This window comes from Lynx canadensis, chromosome C2 (genome assembly GCF_007474595.2).
Source record: "Lynx canadensis isolate LIC74 chromosome C2, mLynCan4.pri.v2, whole genome shotgun sequence".
Taxonomy (NCBI): Eukaryota; Metazoa; Chordata; class Mammalia; order Carnivora; family Felidae; genus Lynx; species Lynx canadensis.
The window spans coordinates 44,867,436-44,886,466 of NC_044311.2; the positions used below are offsets into that span (position 1 = coordinate 44,867,436).

Consider the following 19,031-nt stretch of genomic DNA (forward strand, 5'->3'; position numbering starts at 1 on the left):
TTGTTACTTTTTTGGTTTGTTTGGCTTTGTTTTTTATTAGAAATGATGAGATCGTCAATTTGTCCGCCATGGAAGTATTGACTGGCTGGGAAGGGCTGTTAGTTTCTGCCAGTTAAAATACTCAAGGAAAGAAGATGGGTTGGGTTTGCCGGATTGCCTTAAATGAAACTGATTGGGGTGGTAGTTCACCAAGTAATTCATGGTTCCTAGTAATCTTATTAGACCAGTGGTTGGGACCCCTGGCCCACATTTTGTCCCAGCAACTAGCACAGCCCTCGGGTCTCCTTTTACCCTCTCCATAGCCTTGGGCTCCAGCTGCAGGAGAGAAGCATTCCATGTTTCTTCTGATCTCATACCTGCACTTGTGCACCAAACATGAGCCAGTCACCCTCAAGGAACTTACAAGAGACAGACGAGTTAAAGGGTTCTCCTAATTTAAAATGAAGAACTCTACGGATGCGTTCAATGCCCCAGTCTTTGGGGCTCAGGGAAAAATCTCCTGGAGGAAGGGTCATTAAGCTAAAACCTTTAAAGAAGTGAGGAAAGTTGCATAAAAGGTGAGAAAAGGCAAAAGAGTGAGTTCAGCGAAGAGGGTGAGGCTCTGGAACAGAGAATGTAAGCTATGGGGTGGAGGTGGGGAAATGGAAGCAAGACTGGGGAAGTAAAAGTAAGCAAGGACCAAGATTAAAAATGTATCAAAATCATGCTAAGAATTTCAGGCCATATCCTGAGAGCAATGGGAAGCTGCTTTAATATTACTTTATAATGTCTGCTTTGGTTGCTCTATGGAGTTGAGGGGAATCAGACTGCAAGCAGGGAGAGCAGCCTTAATCCAGATGAAGTGTCCTAATAGCCTGAAATACAGTAGAGAGTGTGGAGATGAAGAAAAAAGAACTCAGGACTCAACAGGTCAATATCCCAATGTTGTAGGCAGTTCTCTCAGCTCCCCTTCATTAGGTTACCATTTTGATGTTGTTGACTTTGAGCTGTTTTCCCTCATCAGGGACTGAGCCTAGAGAAGTTCCCTAGTTTGTAAGAACAGTGGTTGGTTAAGCCCTGTGAGTCTGCAGAAGGGTTCTTTTAAGGGTCTCAAGTGAAATGACCAAGTCCAGGGTTTGTAACTGTTTTTCATTACAGCCACGAGTTCTGATGGTAGAGGCTGTGAGACAGGTGTTGGAAGTTGACTTGAGGACATGCCAGGAAGTAAGGAAGCAGAGGAAACCATCTTGACAGAGACAAAGGCGAGCTTCATGGAACACTAAATGTTCCTCTAGACCCCACAGTAACCCAAGAGGCTCAAAGCAGTCTGGTAGCTGGCATTTCTCTGCCTCTGCTTTTATGCCATAACCAACTACCAAATCCCTGAGTACCTCACAGCTTCTACTGCTTATGGCTTCTGCTTACCGCCTATTGTGTGTTGACCTCAATCTCCACAACTTGGCGATCCTAAACCTATATCTTTCCAGGATCTCCAAAGATAAGAGATCAACTTCCCTGATAGTTCAAGCAGAAAACTTCTAGAGAGAATTATTATTGGTTCTTTTAGGTCACATGCCTATCCCTGCACCAATCATTGAGGTTAGGGGGATAGGATACACATGTTGCCAGAGATTTAGAGCCCTATCTCAGCCACATGTTGGAGGGGGGTAGTCTCCAAGAAAGTGGCGACCCATTAGCAACCTGAAGTAATATTTCCAAAAAGAAAAAAGTGCCCTTGGCAGGTACTTTGGGGTTCATACCCTGTCCTGAAGATGATATTTTCCTAAATATAAGTAAATGCTTTCACAATTTCAAGTTTTAATTTCTTCTGCTAGCAGATAAGAATGTGTCAGGTTGAATGTTAGCTGGTTTTTAGTCTCAAATCTGTAGAACCTTCATAGGACTTTGGGGTGTGTGCAGAAAGGAACAGAACAAAGAAAACCTATTACACACTTTTTCTCCGTCAAGCGTCTTTTAGTAACAAACAGTACCAGTTGTGTTTCTTTGGTTGCAAGCAACAGAAATCAATACCGGCAAATCTAAGCAAAGTAAAATTATTGGGAGAATACTGAAAGGAAACAGGTTATCTTTGGGGGCTTTGAAACCGGAATCGTGGGACTGGCAAGCCTTTACAGAAGGAGCAGTATGTCAGAGCATGCCACTGGGATGAAAGAGTTCCAGATGCTCAGGTAGATGGTGAAATTATAAAGCAAAGCAAGAAAATCATTTTCACGAAAGTTGGGATAATAGTTACCTCGAGAAGTAAAAATAGGATTAGCCTATTTAAAAGTAAAAATAGGATAGGGCCCAGTGCAAAATGCAGAATCATTTCTTCAAAGATTATAGAGTTTCAAGATGGCAACCGCAGAGCATTAAACGAAGCCCCGGACGATTCTGAGCATGAAGTCTTGTGTGGCTGCACAGGTTGCAACTCCCATGGAGCCATCCCTGAGCGAGGAAGAGGGTTTCAATTGGTGAGGGGCACATAGAAGGCTTCAGGAGGCAAAAAATCCTGACAGTGGTGCTACATGACACTTGCTTTCAATTATTTGTAAACCTTTCATATGGTTTTATGCACTCTTCCCGGAGTGTTGTTAATATTTCACAATTAAAAAATAAGACTCTACCTCCTGTCCTGTGTCAATCCTACAACATTCAATACACTAGGGGAAAGAGTCTGAGTGGCCACGTTTGGACTGCTGGCTGCCACAGAGGAATAGTCATCGAATAATAGGAACAAAAAGAGAAGGCAAGCAAGATCAAGATGAAGAAGGATGACAAGTATTTAGCAGTTACTCCATGTTTTAGATGCTATTCTGAATTCTCTCCTTACACATTTGTTATTACCCTAGGAGACAGGGAACCTCCCCTTTCAGCTTCCAGAGTGGACAGTGGCTGCTTGAACTTACAGACTGCTAAAGTCTCATGCTGTGAGAGAGAATTCCCTAAAAGGGAAGTTGGGATACAGCATTGTCATGGGTAGCTGAGAAATGCCAAAATCCACCACGCACATCAATTAAGAAAAGAGGGCTTTACTACAGGCTATTCTTTTTTGCGTGTAACAACCATTTGTTGGTTTCCAAAGTTGAATGCCCTCTGCTAGCTAACAGAGAAAAAAGTTGAACAAGACCGTGACCTTCAAGTGACTATAATATATCACTAAGAAAAGAGGAGGTGGGGGGGGAGGGAAAAACACCTCTAAGGAAAATTCACTTACACAGAAAGAATGTATGAGTGTTGGGCATGTCCGGGGCCATCAGTATCACACACGTTGCATTCCCAAGGTAGCTTCAGCCCTGCAGAGATGGACTCAGAGACCTAACCCCTGTAAGATGCCATCTCTTCCACAATGCATCTGCCCTCAGAGTTAACCTGGCCACAGACATCACTGCTTTCTTGCCAAGACTGGAACAGCTGAGGAGCACGACTATACACATTAGATTCACGGACATGCAAGGCTGCCAAGCAGGGGGCTCACGAAGAGGGAGAAATCTGGAAATGCCATTACCAACAGATGCAGCCCAGCATGCATGTCTGGGGAGGCTGGCTACGGCCCTTGGGACCAAGGCAGATTCATCTTGGATCATGACAGCCACTCCAGACCAACCTGAAAATAGCGTGAGGGGGAGACGTGTCACACAGAAGGAGCCGGCAAAGCCGGGCAGCCAGCAGCCATCCACATGCCCCAGAGCAGAGCAAAGAGGCCAGTTGTTGGACACAAGGGTTCAAGGCCTTGGAGGCTCTCTGACCTAATGTTTGAATTAGGAACCTGAGATCCTCCCTCTACCATTTCGCCTTGGGCAAGTTACTTCACCTCTCTTTGCCTTGTTTCCCATCTGCAAAATGGGGATGACCCATTCTAGGGTGGTTAGGACCAAATGAGGGGATACATATACGATGGCCATGGTGACTATTGTTAATTTTGTCCTACATAAAATGGGGGAATGAATGAAAAGATCTCTAAGTCCCTTTCTAATTGTAATATTCTGTGACAATCTTAAAGCAAAAGTACTCATGACTTTGAATTTCTATTAACAGAAATAATGTTCGATTGAAGGCACTATCTCTGTGTGTATTTTCACTTCTGTTTTTCTGCCTATTAAAAATCTCTGATGATATTCACGTCCTGGCTCATGCAAAAGACAACTATTTTAACCTAACCGCTGTGACATTTATAATTGGTGCAGCCAAATGTTGAATAGGAAGGAAAACTTGGAAACTTAATCTGTCTATTTTTAATCGGTCCTACCTTTGACAGAGAGTTCATTCAGGAAGGGCTGAATTGAGGCCGAAAGGGGCGCACATAAATGTGAAGATGGTCACATGACAGGAGAATTCTAGATTTAGAAGTTCAACGTGGAGATTATACTTGCTGAAAATATTCTTAATGTATATTTTAGTGGTACATTGCTAACATTCTTTCCATATTTCCTAACCTCAGCTATTCCCTTTCCTCCACTGTGGTTAAGGGTAAAATTCAGGAACGGATAACTTTGAGAGAACTGAGGAGACAGGACTTTGCCTGTGGTCAGAAAAAAAAAAAAAATGAAAAAGGGAAATTTCAGTTGCTTCGAAGCTGATTTGTGAGAAGTCGGCGCAGGGGAAGGCAGAGGGAGGAGGCCTCTCTGGGGGCCCAGCTGAGGCTCCGGCTCCCCATTTGTCTTAATTTGGCTTGTGGTTCTACAGGCCCAGGGAAAACACAGACTTGCACTAATGTAGCCCAGGCAAAATATTGGAAGGGAAAAAGCTTAGACATTTTGTACAAACTACAGAAAATAAAAGCATTAAAGCACAAAAGCAAATGAGGCTTTCCTGATGGAGGTGCTGTGATTCCTCAAAGCCAATAAAAGAGTGCTCAAATATCCTCAAAGAAACTTGACTGTTTATTGTGGTGTCACATTTATGACCCACATAAGTAGCAGTCAACTAATATCATTATAAAACTCTGATTTATAGGCACTTATATTGGATTTTTCCTCCTACTGGGACCTCAAATTTGACAGGACCACGTCCCTATTTGCATGAGGAATTCCTGTTGTGACTGGGGACTGTGGATATCCAGTGGCCAAGATGGTTACTGTTGATGACAGTTTTACATATCCCATTTTTTTCAGGGGGCAAAAGTCACATGCATATGGTTGGATTCTTGGTAGGGGGTTCTTTCAATTTCCATTATGTTGATACAAAGAATTTCCCTGGAAAAGGATCTCTAATAAAATTATGAATAAATCACTTGGGCTGATCCCAGATGCAGAAACCGATGGGATGAATTTTTAGAAGTTGAAACCTCTAGATTTTTCAGCAAGATTTTGGTCAATTCGTTTCTTAAAAACAGCAAACCGCAAATTGGTCTTGGGAATCGTGTAGATCGGGATCTGTGAGGCAGGGGACTAGGAAAAGATGACGACAACAATCCAGCAAATGGTTGAGTTCTGCCCCCCACCCCCACCCCACCCCACCCCCACCCCACCCCCACCCGCCAAAGGAACAACCACTCTTTCAGAGCCAACTCCTGACTTCAGGGCTCCCACAGTCCCGCTCTCTGAAAGCCCTGTAAAAAAGCTAGGGGGGCGGAAGGCAATCATTTTAAAGAGATCACATTCAGTTTTATTAAAAAACCAAAACAGCTGGGGCATTGATTTGCAAGCTCTGTAATGCCATTGGTATGCCTGACCTGGCCAAGATATTAAAAAGATATTTAAGGAAATGTCAGTAAGTGTCTCAGGCACAAGCTTTGGCATATTCAAACAGCATTATGGTGCTTGGGGTAATTCATCTTCCTTTATGTTTCGCTATGCAGAGAGAAGGGAGGGAACATTTTACAAAATGATTTACTGTGACACATCCATCCTAATGAAAGCATGTGCCGATTGCCAGCACTCCTGGCTAATCTGCCCCCTCCCAGATGCTCGGCCATATGTCCCGTGCTTGGCGTGAGCAACAATTGTGTCGGTGGGGAATGATTCCTGGGATCTGGGTGTTTTTAACAGAAATCCCAGAAAGCTCTGAGGTTGCTGGCTCAGGTAGAAAAGCAGCAGGAAAGGGCTCATCAGCTTGGGGCTAAGTATTTTTAAAGATGCTCCAGTGGCATAACCACAGGATGGAGTGAGATTTACTGTCTCCTCAGAACCGGGAGGACTGCTGAGAGAGGAGTCGAGGCTTCATTTGAGCAACTTTCCACTGTGGCCGAGCTCCCCGCTCAGGTTCTTTCTTGCCGAGCCCCTCGCTGGCCGCTCTCTGACTTCCGGCAGCAGCCGCCTTTCTCAATTGCCAGAATCTCCCATCCTAGCCCTTCCTGGCTGCACACGGTACCGCTCACTTCGTGCAGACAGCTGCTGCTTTGCCCAAGTGTGTTTCTAGCCCCCTGCCTATTGCGACACTAGCCTAATTGCCTCTGCCTCTTGGAATGAAATCAACACTTATTGAACACTGACTATATTTTATGTAAGACATCACGCTAGACCTCGTGAAAGAGAGAAAGAAATTTGTATAAAATAGATCTTTGCTTCAAAAAATTTACGATCTAGTTGTGAATCAATGCTCCCATCTTATGCCCTTGGTATACTTTGCACAAGTTTCCTAACCTCTTGGTACCTCAGTTTTTCCATCTGGAAAGTAGGGAGTATAATAGTACATATAATGTATGAAATGCTTTGAATAGTACATGACACATAATAAATAAGCACTCAATGAATTTTAGCTAGTTTTGAGCACTATTTGGAAGGAAAAGGAAAAAAGTAAAATATTTACCTGCCATACTGTACAATAAGAATTATATATATGTATATATATACATATATACATATAAACATATATACATATATAACATATACATACCTTGTATTATATATTATATATAATATATACATATATAATATATAGAGATTATATGTTTATATATGTATATATACATACATTATATATATATATATATATATATATATATATATATACACGTCCTCACAATATAGTATAAGGCAGGTATTACTATAACTCTTTCATTTTGAGTGAGGAAGACTCTGCCAGGTTAATAACTTGTACGAGTTTCCAATGTTGACAGAACTTATAGTTAAGGCGGAAATGCCTTAGCACCAAAGCCCATGATTTTGAAAAGACAAATAATTTTAAAATTAATGTTTCCAAAGACACCAGAAGATGTATAGCAAAGTGATAGCTGAACAATTTCCCAACACATCGCATGGGAAGGCATTGCTGTGAGTTCACTTCCAAATGGAACATCAGGGAAAGAAGTCTGACTGGAAGAGGTGGGGTTAGAAGACGACCTTGAGGGATGAGTGTAATTTTGGAAGGGTAGAAAAGGCCCATTGACTGTGTGAGCAATCATGTGGAAGGAGAAAATTGCATCATCTCTCTGAGAAATAGAGCACGAACTGGTTGACCAAAGCCAAGAGCTCAGGAAAGTCTGAAGATGGCAGATTTGAATACTTTCCTCCGGGGACTGGGGGTTGATTGAGGGCCTTAGCAGTGCCTTTGAAAGGTTTGCTCTGCAAGAGTATATTTCCTAAGCTGGAAAGTAAGAGTCAATTAGGGGGCGGTGCAGTCCCCTTAACCGGAACCATCACTGGTCTCCCTGAGGGTGGTGGCAGGGAAAACAGACAAGTGGAAAACCAATGACCTACACAAAATGGCTGGCTGAAAAGGGTTAACAGAGAGACTCTTCCCAGAGGTCTTGCTAGGGCTGGACTCTGCCGTCAGGGGTAGAGTCATCCTCTGCAGCTAGCAACAGCCGGCAGCTCTTCCCACCGTGAGCTCTGAAGGGCCAGAGGGTGAGGTCCAATTCCTGGACTCAGGGAGGGAAAGGCTGCCTGGCAGGAGCTGTGGCTCTGGGTGGAGGGACACAGCCAACCTGCTGTAACGAGCAGGGAAGGAGCCAGGAAAATCAATACCCCATCTTCCCTCCTCCCTCCTCCCTCCTCCCTCCTCCCTCCTCTCTCCTGCCAGTGCCCTGGGCAAGGGCCCCTCTGTTCAGTCCGTATAGGTCATCGTTCCTGGGCAGAGAGCAGGATGGAGAAGAGTAGGGAGTGACCCAGGGGTGCGAGTGGAAGACACCCCACATGATCAGATCATTGACATGGCCCAGAGCCTGGCACACAGACGACACTGAAGACTTGACGGTAACTATTATTTCTTAGTGTTTTTCCTGCTTCGGTCGGCTTGGTATCCCTGTATCCAGCTCAGCCCTTCTGGCCTCACCACAATCAAAAACGTTTTCAAATCCCTTCAGTAGCATGAGAAGTGAAGTGACTCACTAAAAAGCCAATTGAGTTTTTTTGCCTGCAATCTTTGGCCTCTATTTTTTTTTTTTTTTTAAAGCTTCCTTTAAAAAAAAAAAGGCTTGGAAATCATCTTTTTAAAACACAACCTTTGTGATTTGTTTTATTAGAAGTTCTCAACAGAGGAAAGGGGCTTGTTTGTTTAGATTGCTATGCAACCAGAGGCATTGAGTAAATGGTTTTCTCGGTTTTTATTATTTTAAACTTCACCCAGGAGAAGATCGATCCAAGTTTAAGAAAGAGAGAAGGAATGGAATAGGCTCTAGTGGTTTCAAAATTCTAAGTGGCACCACAAAATAGTAGAACCTTAAACATGTACATATGGAAAACTACCTTCATAATTCGCACTTTCAAGGTAAAACCAGGAGAAAACACGTCTTCATCTCTCCAGATTTTTTTTTCCAGCTGATTTATATACTACATGCTAAATAATCACTGGAAGTCAAAACTGTATCCCTTTCAACCAAATATCAGCGAAAGGTGAAGTGATTCCACAAGATGTTTTCTCATCTCCCTTCCTGGTCCTGGACAAGCGCAAAGTGCGGCTACGCAGGTGCAGTCCAGGGTGAAGAGAGCAGAGGGGCAGATGCCTCCCCAGATTCGCACCCTATTTTAACCTCAATCCTCTGTTGTGTTTACAAAAGCTTCAAATTCCCGATTGGACTATTTTTCATTATGCCAAGAGGTTTCTGATTGACATTCGTGTGGGTGCCGACTATCAGATTGGCAGCCGGGGTGTCGTTTCTGAAGTTTCTGTCCAAACGAGAGGAAAGAATGACATGAGTCGAGTGCCCCGAACTTGGTTCAATCAGACATCTGGAAGCCAATGGTGGAGAAAGAGAGCAAAGGTTAGGAGAAAAATAACACTCAGTAGCAACCAGCAAAACAAACTTTTGTCTGGAGCAACAAGAAGGCACTGCAAACACAGATCAGCTCATGTGGCACCCGCTCATCTTCTTCAAAACGTCCTTGTAAAAACAATATCTTACAGCTTTAGCTAATGTTACATTATACAAAAAAGTATAAAAAGAAAATAAAAATAATTAAAATATCGCTATTCAAAGACTGCCAACACTAAGACTTAGACACAGTCCCTGCTAGCTTTTCTAAACACCTATATATTCTACAGGCATATGTACATAAGTAAGATTGCAAAGAAATCTGATGAATGTTTTTCCAACTAAAAAACAGGATTATCTTACACCTGCAGTTTTATGCCTTGCATTTTAAGCCGAACATTATATTTACACATTTTTCCATATCGTCACATATTCTTGGAATGGCTATTTTTGTTTTTTTAAAAGATGTTTGGTTATTTATCTTGAAAGGGAGAACGGGGGAGGGGCGGAGAGAGCGAGGGAGGGAGAGAATCCCAAGCCTGCTTGGGATTCTTGTACTGTCAGCACAGAGCCCAATGCTGGGCCCAATTGCATGAACTGTGAGATCGTGACCTGAGCTAAATCAGAATCGGCCACTTAACCAACTGAACCACCCAGGCGCCCCGGAATGGCTATTTTTTTTTTCTTTTTTTAAGTTAGCTACATTAAGTTGTCACAAGTTGTCATGTAGATGTAGCATAATTTACTTCAACCTCCCATTGTTGGCATTCCTGTTTCCGATTTTTTACTGTCTCAAGGATATTCATAAAAATATATGTAAGAAAATCTTTATATTCTTTTCATAGGATAAATTCCTAGAAGTGAAATTACTGGGTGAAAATACTTAAAACACAGGGCTTAAACTACCATGTAGAAAAGTTACGCCAACTCTGGGTCTTGTGGGAAATTTACGAAAACGAAAATACCCATTTCATTACACTCTGCCAATCCTGAGAATTATCATCTTAAAAATTCTTTGCATATTTGAGAGATGGAAAATGGTTCCTTGATATTCTCTTGAAGTATTTATTTGTCATGCCAAACCAGCTTATCCATCTTTGAAAAAACTAGTTTCCTTTTGAGTAGAACTTGGAGTGCCAATTCCCTGAGAAAAGTCAACTTCCATGGGACGTGTGAACACAACCCTCTTAAAATCAATGTCACAAAATCCCTATCAGCCTTAATTTTAATAATAATGCCAACAATGGAGTCTCTCCTGTCACATTTTGTAATGTAGTCATACCAGCTTTCAAAGGCTGGTGTGCCCTGAAATTACAAACACGGGCTGTGGCAGGAGGCACTGGCAGTTCTCCAACCCAGAATGACAAGTGAGCATCCCTGTCACTCTGAGCCCACAGGGCGATGGAGCAGGGATGTGGGACCAAGTGTCATGGGTATCCAACAGCAACCTGACACTTGTTTACCCCTCACATGTCAGGGGTTGCTAATCTTTATGCCAATTACCCCTTTGACAGCCAGGTGAAATCTACAGATGCCCTCTCAGAATAATACCTTTAACTGAATAAAATAAAACACATAATTATAAAGGAATCTGATGTTGAAATTTTGTTATCAAAATATTTATAAAAATCTGTGGCATAGTAATATACGTGCTCACTTATTAAACACTAAATAACAAGATCTAGTGGGAGATCTACCATAATTGCAGAGTGGTAATGAGGGTAAAGATATTTCAAGATCTCCACTACAATTAATATAATATGAGAATACTTATTACTTCTGTGAGTGACAAAGACAAGTAGTGCAAATACTGTTGTGGTTTGTTGCCTACATTTGTAATGAAGGAAATGCTTCCTTCAGTGGGAGGTTAATAAAAGATGTAACCTTTTTTTCCCCACCGTGGAATGCTTGAGTTTTTTCCATGGACCCATGGTCACATGAAGTGCTCTGAAAGTTGGAAATGATGTAAATGTATTATCTCCACCTCCTCCCACTTCTAGAAATGTGACATTTTCTCTGGGCTCTATCCATTATTTTTTTTTATTTTTTAATTTTTTTTTTGCTATAATTACTACTATTCTGGGAAGCTGTTGGAACAGGGTGGTAGGGTTGGCCACAGTGGAAGTTCTTAGTCAAAGGGTTGAAGCCACTGCATTAGAAATACTGTACCTGATGTAGTTGTAGACCTATGTACTCTGATCACATGCCATGCCAAGCATTGCTCTCTCTTACAAGCCTGAGAGTCAAGATCTCTGACTATAGCTTTGCAACTAACCAGCTATGTGACTGTGAAAAAGCCCCTTGACATCCCTGAGTTTCAGATTTTCTTAACTCAAAGAAATCATTTGGAAAAGACCATCTCCAAGTTCCCCTTCCAGCTCTCATAATATGTGACTTTACAGTGTTTTAAAACTTCCATTGTATTTTGATACTTAATGTCTCTTTCCAAAAGCGTTCTTCAGCCCCCAGAACAGAAGGCCTTAACTGTTTTCTAAATTAAAAGTTTTTATCCCTTTCTCTGTCGCTATCAGTCCTTTATTCAATTTTTCCCTCATCCTTCTTTTAAAACAAAGACCTTTTCTTTTCCTTAAAGTAACAGGACCTAAATTCTTATGTTGATTTTAAGGTAGAAAGTTTGTCTGGATCTTTAGTTCACCACTTCTCACCAGGTCTAAATGCCTACAACTGGCCAATCTCCATTTTCAACCTTGGTTCCAGCGTTCCCAACCTCTGCTCCTAAAGCATCCTTGCTTCGTCAGTAGGTAAGCTTTCCTTCTGGTGCTCTTTTCCCTGAGGCCTCAGGTAGGAACTTTTTGATTTTCTATGTGTTGTTGCACCAAAGAAGTATTCTGTTCTCCTACTCAAATGGAGTTCACAGAGTAAATATTTCTCATGAATTTTCTTTCCTAATCGCTCAACGTTGTTAAACACTTGGCATTCTGCTCTGTCAAGTGGTCGAGGCCAAATTCAGGGAGAGCCTGGGCTTCAGGTGTCAGAGTGAAGAGGAGTGCTGGGTAAATGAGGGGGCCTGCCAGGAGCACCAGGGGCCCCTTGGGCCCTAAGAATACTAACAAGGCTAAGGGGAGAGGCTCAGAAGCAGCCCTGCTCTTGGCAAGCCCAGGCAGGGTTCCCTTTGATGTGAAGTCTTGTTTGATACAGCTTTGTGTGTCTGCATTTGTCCTTGGCAGGCAGAAGGCAGTTCCTTTCCAACAATGAGGTGCCCTTGTGTATTGCTGCCATCCACTGAAACAGTGATGCATGCAAGCGGCTCTCAGGGTGGCAGGGGAGGCTGGGTTGGCGGTGGGGGTCGGGGGGATGCTCAAGGAGAGCCCAAGTGCCAAGGATGTTAGCGAGGAAGCGGAGATAGTCCTGGGACTTTGCGCCAGGGTTCTCAAAACATTTTACCTCGAAGTAGGAACAATTTGAGAGGGATACAGGGTAATTAGGAGCAAAATGTTGAAAGTTCTTTCCTCTGACTGAAACACAAGGTTTAGAAATCCGGATTGCAATTGCCTCAAGTTAGTCTGGGCCGAACAGTGGCCTAGGAAGGTTAGTTATCACAATCGGCTCAACTTTTCTTAGGTTCTGTAGATACGATTAGTGCTGTTCTCTAAAGATTTCCAGTTCTCTGCCCTTTCAAGCACAAGGTGGATTGCACTTCCTGGTCTCCTTGTGGTTGGATAGGGCCATGTGGTTCCAGCTAATGAGTAGAAGTGATAAGGGTCTCTTCCAGGCTGGAGTATTGAATTACTGATGCAAAATGCTCCAGAGCTTTCTTTCCTCTTTGGAATGGGGACCCACCAGTATTTGCGATGGTAGCTTCTCCACCAGCCCCCCTCCTCCTGCCACAAGAGGTAAGTAGCATGAACAAGAAATCGACCTCTTTGGTTTAAAGCCACTAAGAGTTGAGGGTTTCCAGCAACATAACCTAGATTATTGTAATTGCTGGAGGCCCAGAAGAGTCTCCTTTCCTTGCCCTGTTGCACTCACAGAATTACACTGAGGTAGAATCCTCAACTTCCTTGGAAAAGCATCTTCACCTTATTTAGGCAGCGGGAGCTTGCACAGCCAGGGCATTTCTCTAGGGAGTTGCATGGAAGTTGATTGACTACAGTTGCATCTTAAAGCCTTAAGTTTGGAGAAGTCCAAAGTGTTGCAGATAAGAGCCGTGACAGTCCCAGAAGATGCAGAAAGATGTTCGCTGAGTCTTGCTCAGGCTAAAGGGAGCCAAGAGAGAAACTTCATCAACAGAATGCATGAATAAAGTATCTGTTTTCGTATATTTCTGAGGTCAGAGGGCCCCACTCCCTGAGCAGTTTTTAATGTGAAAGGGAAAAAAAATGCAAAGAGAAAAAGATGGTTGGGGAAAACTCACAGACTAAAGGGCTCCGAAAGAATACTGGCTGCAAATCAGAAGAGATGCAGTTTATACTACAGAAAATAATTTGTAGCCCTGGAAAGGCACAGAAGGGACATTGGTTGGAGCTTTGTGCAAAGTGTCAAAGGGCTGTGGTTCGTTGAAAGAAGTTTCAAGGAAGATGTTGTCAGGAACTTTTAGAGGGGCTTTTAGAGGGCAAAATAAAATGATGGGTCAGGAGAAGGGCAATACAGTCTGAAGCCCTTCCTGGAAAAGGATCTAGAAACCGGGTCAAGGTGACTTTACAAGAGGGTTTATAGAAGTTTGGCCTGAGGCACAGATTGTGTATTACGTTTTCAGGAGTCCTAAAAGATGAGGGGGGGGGGGGTCAGATGGTCAGGGTTAAGCTGATGGAGAAAAAAATTGTATTTTGTTTTGTTTTTTTAAAAGCTTATTTATTTAATTTGAGAGACTGAGAGAGGGCTTGAGTAGGGGGAGGGACAGAGAGAGGGAGACAGAGAGAGAGAATCCCAAGCAGGCTCTGCACTGTCAGTGCAGAGCCGGATGCAAGACTCAACCTCACAAACTGTGAGATCATGACCTGAGCTGAAATCAAGAGTTGGATGACACTTAATCGCCTGAGCCACCAGGTGTCCCAGAAAGAATTTTAAAAGTAAAGTTACTAATGCTAAGGGAAGTACTCTAAGCAAAATAATCCAGGGAGGGGGAGTGGGCAAAGTGACAAAAAAATGACATCAGCAGTAGCACCAAGATTATCACCAGGGATGGGGGTGATGTTGGGACCTGAGAAGTCAGGAAGAGGAAAACCGTGAGCTTATAGGAGGGAGAAGAGATAGTTAGGGTTATGTGACTGAGAGTGCTAACTGTCCTCCCATGTCCTTTCTTGCCTCCTTCCTTAGGCTCGAACAACCCCCACTCCCATCATTTTTAGCTGAGTACATAGCTGTACAGAATACAGACTACATTTCACGCCTTGATCTTCAAATGGATGTGGCGATTGGGAACAAAGGAACGTGAGCAAAATGTCACATATGGTCTCCTTAAAGAGCAGGCTCTTAAACTTCTTTCTCCCTCCCTGCTGCCTGAAATGCAGATATGATAGGGTGAGCGAGAGCAATCCTCTTGGACAATTAAGTGGGAATGCATTTTAACGAGTGTAAGTACAAGGGAAAAGAAGCTTGGGTTCCCGGTGGTCATGGAGCCACCATACCATCTCTGGATTGCTTGCCCTAGTTGATTTGTTTCTGTGAGAAAGACATATATGTCTACTTTACTTAAGCTACGGCTATAGGGTCACAGCTGAACCTCATCCCTATAGAGTCGAGAAATAGCTCTAGTGTAATTACAGGTGGTTTTTAGTTCTTTCTTTATAAGTTTCCATATTTCCCAAGTTTGTTTTACAACGAACATACATTATTTTTGTAATTGGGGAAAAGTGCGTGTTTTTGAGACATTTGTAAGAGAGGACTGAGAACAAAGACCTGCCCTCAGAGACTGGAAGGCACATCGATGCCCTCTGTAGTGCAAGAGGATCTCTGACTTGAATTTCTTTATTTTTTTTAAGATTTATTTTAATGTTTTTAATTTATTTTGAGAGAGCGAGCAAGAGCACGAGTGGGGAAGGGGCAGAAAGGGAGAGAGAGAATCCTAAGCAGGCTGTGTGCCGTCAGCACAGAGCCCAATGTGGGGCTTGATCTCATGAACTGTGAGATCATTCCCTGAGCTAAAATCAGGAGTCAGACGCTTAACTGACTGAACCACCCAGGTGCCCCTGACTTGAGTTTCTTTTCTTCCATCCCATAATGAGTTGTCCTTGAATGGCTATTTTCCTCTACTATGCAAGTTTCCTTGCGTCTTGCTCCTGTCCGTTTCATTGCAGGAAACAGGACCCATTTTAGGTCCATTTTAGGTCAATTCGAAAGGACTTTGACACATGGAATTGGCTGCTACAAAATCATTGGAAGAGCCGTAGAAATGCAAGGGGGGAGGCCCCGGTAGGTGGAAGGATCATGCTGCTGCTAGGTTTGGAGGTTCTAACCAGGTAGCTGTGAACCAGAGGTTAGGAGGTCACTGTCAACACCCTGAGACCAAGGAACTGTTCCCGATTTCACAGTTGCCCCACGTTCATGAAGCTGGTCACTAGACAGTGGGATCGGAAGTCTGTCCACGGCAAAAACTCATTTCTGCCAGAACCCACGACTGCTGTAAAAATAAAAATGGCCTCCACTTGCGTTTCGCCTTCAACATCTCACACGAGGCATTTCAAACCCTAGCAGAAGGAAGCCTGAGAAGTGCACTTGTTAGCCGTCCAGCCCTGTGATGTAGGAGTGTGCAGAACAGGGGTGGATGGGAATACCGAGTGCCAACAGACCGCATCTGGTCCAGCCCTCGTTGGCTCCCTCTAAGACGCTGGACATTCTCAATAACTTTCTTAGACGGCTTCCCTTATAGACGATTTTAAAATATTGTACGTTTGTTACATGCTAACACTATGTTAGGCACTTCAGAGTGTGCAGAGTTCCCATCATCTGATACCTGTTCCACTTGAAAAACATATGTTCGGCTTCTATCAAGTACCCAAAAATACCATCGATAGCTCCTCATTTTCTGCCAAATAAAGTTCAACTGCCTTCATTCAAAACTGACAGACTCTCTAGAATCTGACCTCAACTCATGTTTTCAACCTTTTTTTTTTTTTCTACTAAATGAGCTCTTATGAACCAGAAAAACTGGATTGTTTTTTATTCTCTATACACACACCTCTCTTTTCTGCCACCAACATTTTAGCTACACTGTTTCTCCTTCCTAGGATGTTGGTCTTTCCATCTCCCTATATTGAAGTGCTACTGATCTGTTAGTGTTCAGCTCACAAGTCACCTCCTCTATGAAGCCTTTCTTGATGCCTCACAGCTGGAGATAATCCTTCATATCAGAATCCCTGGAACTTGATCTGCTTTTCTGCCATGGGATTTAAAACCGTCTACCTTCTATTACAGCTTTTTATATAAACATCACTTCTTCTCTAGTAGACCATGAGTCATGGAGGAGCAAGGATTATTTCTTATTTATTTTTGATCCCCCATAGTGCCATAATGTTTAAGTGAATAGATGTAAACCTTGAAGACAGTTATTATTATCAAAAAATTTTATAACCAACAATGAAAAAAAATTTTAAAGCACCATCACTTTGTTTCTTAGCGTAGGAAATCTGAACTTCTTTGCCTAAAATTTCATGCTCCCCAGCTGACATCCCACCTCTTAATTCTTTAACTTTCTGTGACAATAAATAAGCATTTTGTTCTCCCCACATGTCTTGTTCATCTTCCTTTTCCTGTTGTTCTTGCAACTAAGTATGTGATTTGTATGATGCTATTTTCCATTTGTTACTAAACCCCAAATAAAATGGGCATACCTCCTTAGTGTCTATAGCAGAAAGGAACAATTAGCAAATCGTGTTTCTGTGTTTCGACTCTAAACCAACAAAGCAAAAGATGTAGCTTGATTATAAATGATATAGAAGAGGGGCACCTGGATGGCTCAGTCAGTTAAGTATCCTACTCTTGATTTCAGCTCAAGTCATAATCTTACAGTTTGCAAGATTGAGCCCTGCATCAGACTCTGTGTTGACAGTACAAAGCCTGCTTGGGATCCTCTCTCTCCCTCTCTCTTTGCCCCTCCCCTGCCTGTTCTTTTGTTCTCTCTCTCTCTCTCTCTCTCTCAGTAAATAAATAAACTTTAAAAAAATGATGAAGAATATATTTCACAGGTACATCTTAAGATTTCACATCAGGTATCTCATTTGCCAATTCTTTTTATTTATTAACCCCTCCAATTATAAAATAAGTCATAGACCTTAATCCTTTTATCAAACATGGATTAGATACAAAAGCATTATAATTAAATTTTATCTTTGTCTACTCAATGCAGAATTCAACACAGCCCCCCCCCTCCTTTTTTTTTTTTTTTTTTTAAGTGTTTGCAAATGTTCTGCTTTCCTTTCTGAGATATGTTTTCCTCCCCCAGCCCTCCTCCCCGACTGAGTCGCAGGCTCCTCCAGGGAAACTACCTCCTCCCTCCCGGGAGCTTTCCTCCTCTAGTGCCCAGAGCATTGCATCTACTACTCCAGTCTTCAATCAGTAAGACTTCAAATAATGCTTATTTCGAGTAATTACTCCTGGGGGGAAAAAAAAAGATGAAGTAAGCTCTTTTCTTTGTGAAAAGCTGTCCTTCCAATTATTACCTAAGCAACCACCACCCATTGTTCAATGGAATGTTTTTTCCTAGCTATTTCTAAAAACATACATAAGTCTGTTATATGAAAAATAACATGGTCTGGGGCTACAAAATAAGAAGGCTCATAGCCAGCAATAGAGCTACATACATCTGGGTTGCACATACAAAATTTGAGATAGACCAAGTGTTAAGGGAATATAGTAGAAAGAATGATTACCTCTTCTTGGGGCTCATCTCCGAGAGTCAATGAATGTTTATCCATTGGGCATATGTCTTTGTTATGCCTCTGAATTTGTATAAGGAGCACTTAACCCTCCTTTGTTACTAGTACCTGCCCTTATCAGCAATGCAGACTTTGGTGCTCCAGGTAGGTTTGTGCTGAAGATTACAGGCTTTAACTCCCTGTGGATTTATTCTTATTCAAAGGCCAGTTGTGAGAAATAATATTTACAAAGCAGTGGTTCAAGGGCATTGCTGCCCATACAGTATTCTAGATAGGCTAAATGTTACCCTTGGATTAAACCAGGTCATAACATGGCTGTGAACTTGATGTATTGTTTTGATTCCTTGTAGAGATCCCTTTTCCAGATCTGTGCCTTAGCCTAAGCCATCAGCCTACAAAGAGAAACATTAAGTTCCATGGAACATGATGGAAATTGTTGGTGCATTTACTCCAGGGGTTTATGTTTAGTGCACCATCTGAGGTATCACACAGTGTCCTCCAGTTGAGAACATCCAAGAGTGCGGTTGCTCAACAGTAAGAAAAACCGTTCTTTTTGTGTATAGAAGACACTGACCCAAAGCCATTCGCTAAGACTTGACTTGCTCTCCTTTTTCTATAAAAGCCAGAAAGGTAGATGCTCAATTTCCCAGCCTCTCCAAGGGCAAGGAGTATTCACATGATCCAGTTCTGGCCATAAAACATAAAAAGAAGTCTGCAAGGAAGATTCTTGGTTGGCAATTGCCTTCCTGATTAAAAAAAAAAAAATGTAGTCTTCATTTTACTTGAGGCAATGAGACTACTCGAGTGAAGAAAATCTCAGGTGTCTGGGTTTCTCAGTTGGTCAGTGTCCAACTCTTGATTTAGTCTCAGGTCATGAACCTTGGGTCATGGGATCACCCCGTGTTGGGGCCCCACTTTGGGCTCCACGCTAAACATGGAGCCTGCTTAAGGATTCTCTCTCTCTCCCTCCCCCCCCCCCCCCCCCCCGCCAAAAAAAAAAAATTTAAGAAGAATTGAAGAGTGAAGAAAATCGACACCCTAAGGGTAGTCGAAAAGACAGGAAAAGCCTGGATCGTTGATTGCAT

General features: G+C 42.6%; 1 long non-coding RNA gene across 1 annotated transcript; it reads right to left on the minus strand.

The window, feature by feature from the left end:
• Positions 1-8,449: 8,449 nt before the first annotated feature.
• Positions 8,450-18,053, minus strand: LOC115524186. The gene is made up of 3 exons (XR_003971970.1): positions 17,941-18,053; positions 11,282-13,329; positions 8,450-9,089 (listed from the first exon to the last, which is right to left on the minus strand). It is a non-coding gene; the product is annotated as an uncharacterized LOC115524186 (long non-coding RNA).
• Positions 18,054-19,031: the final 978 nt, after the last annotated feature.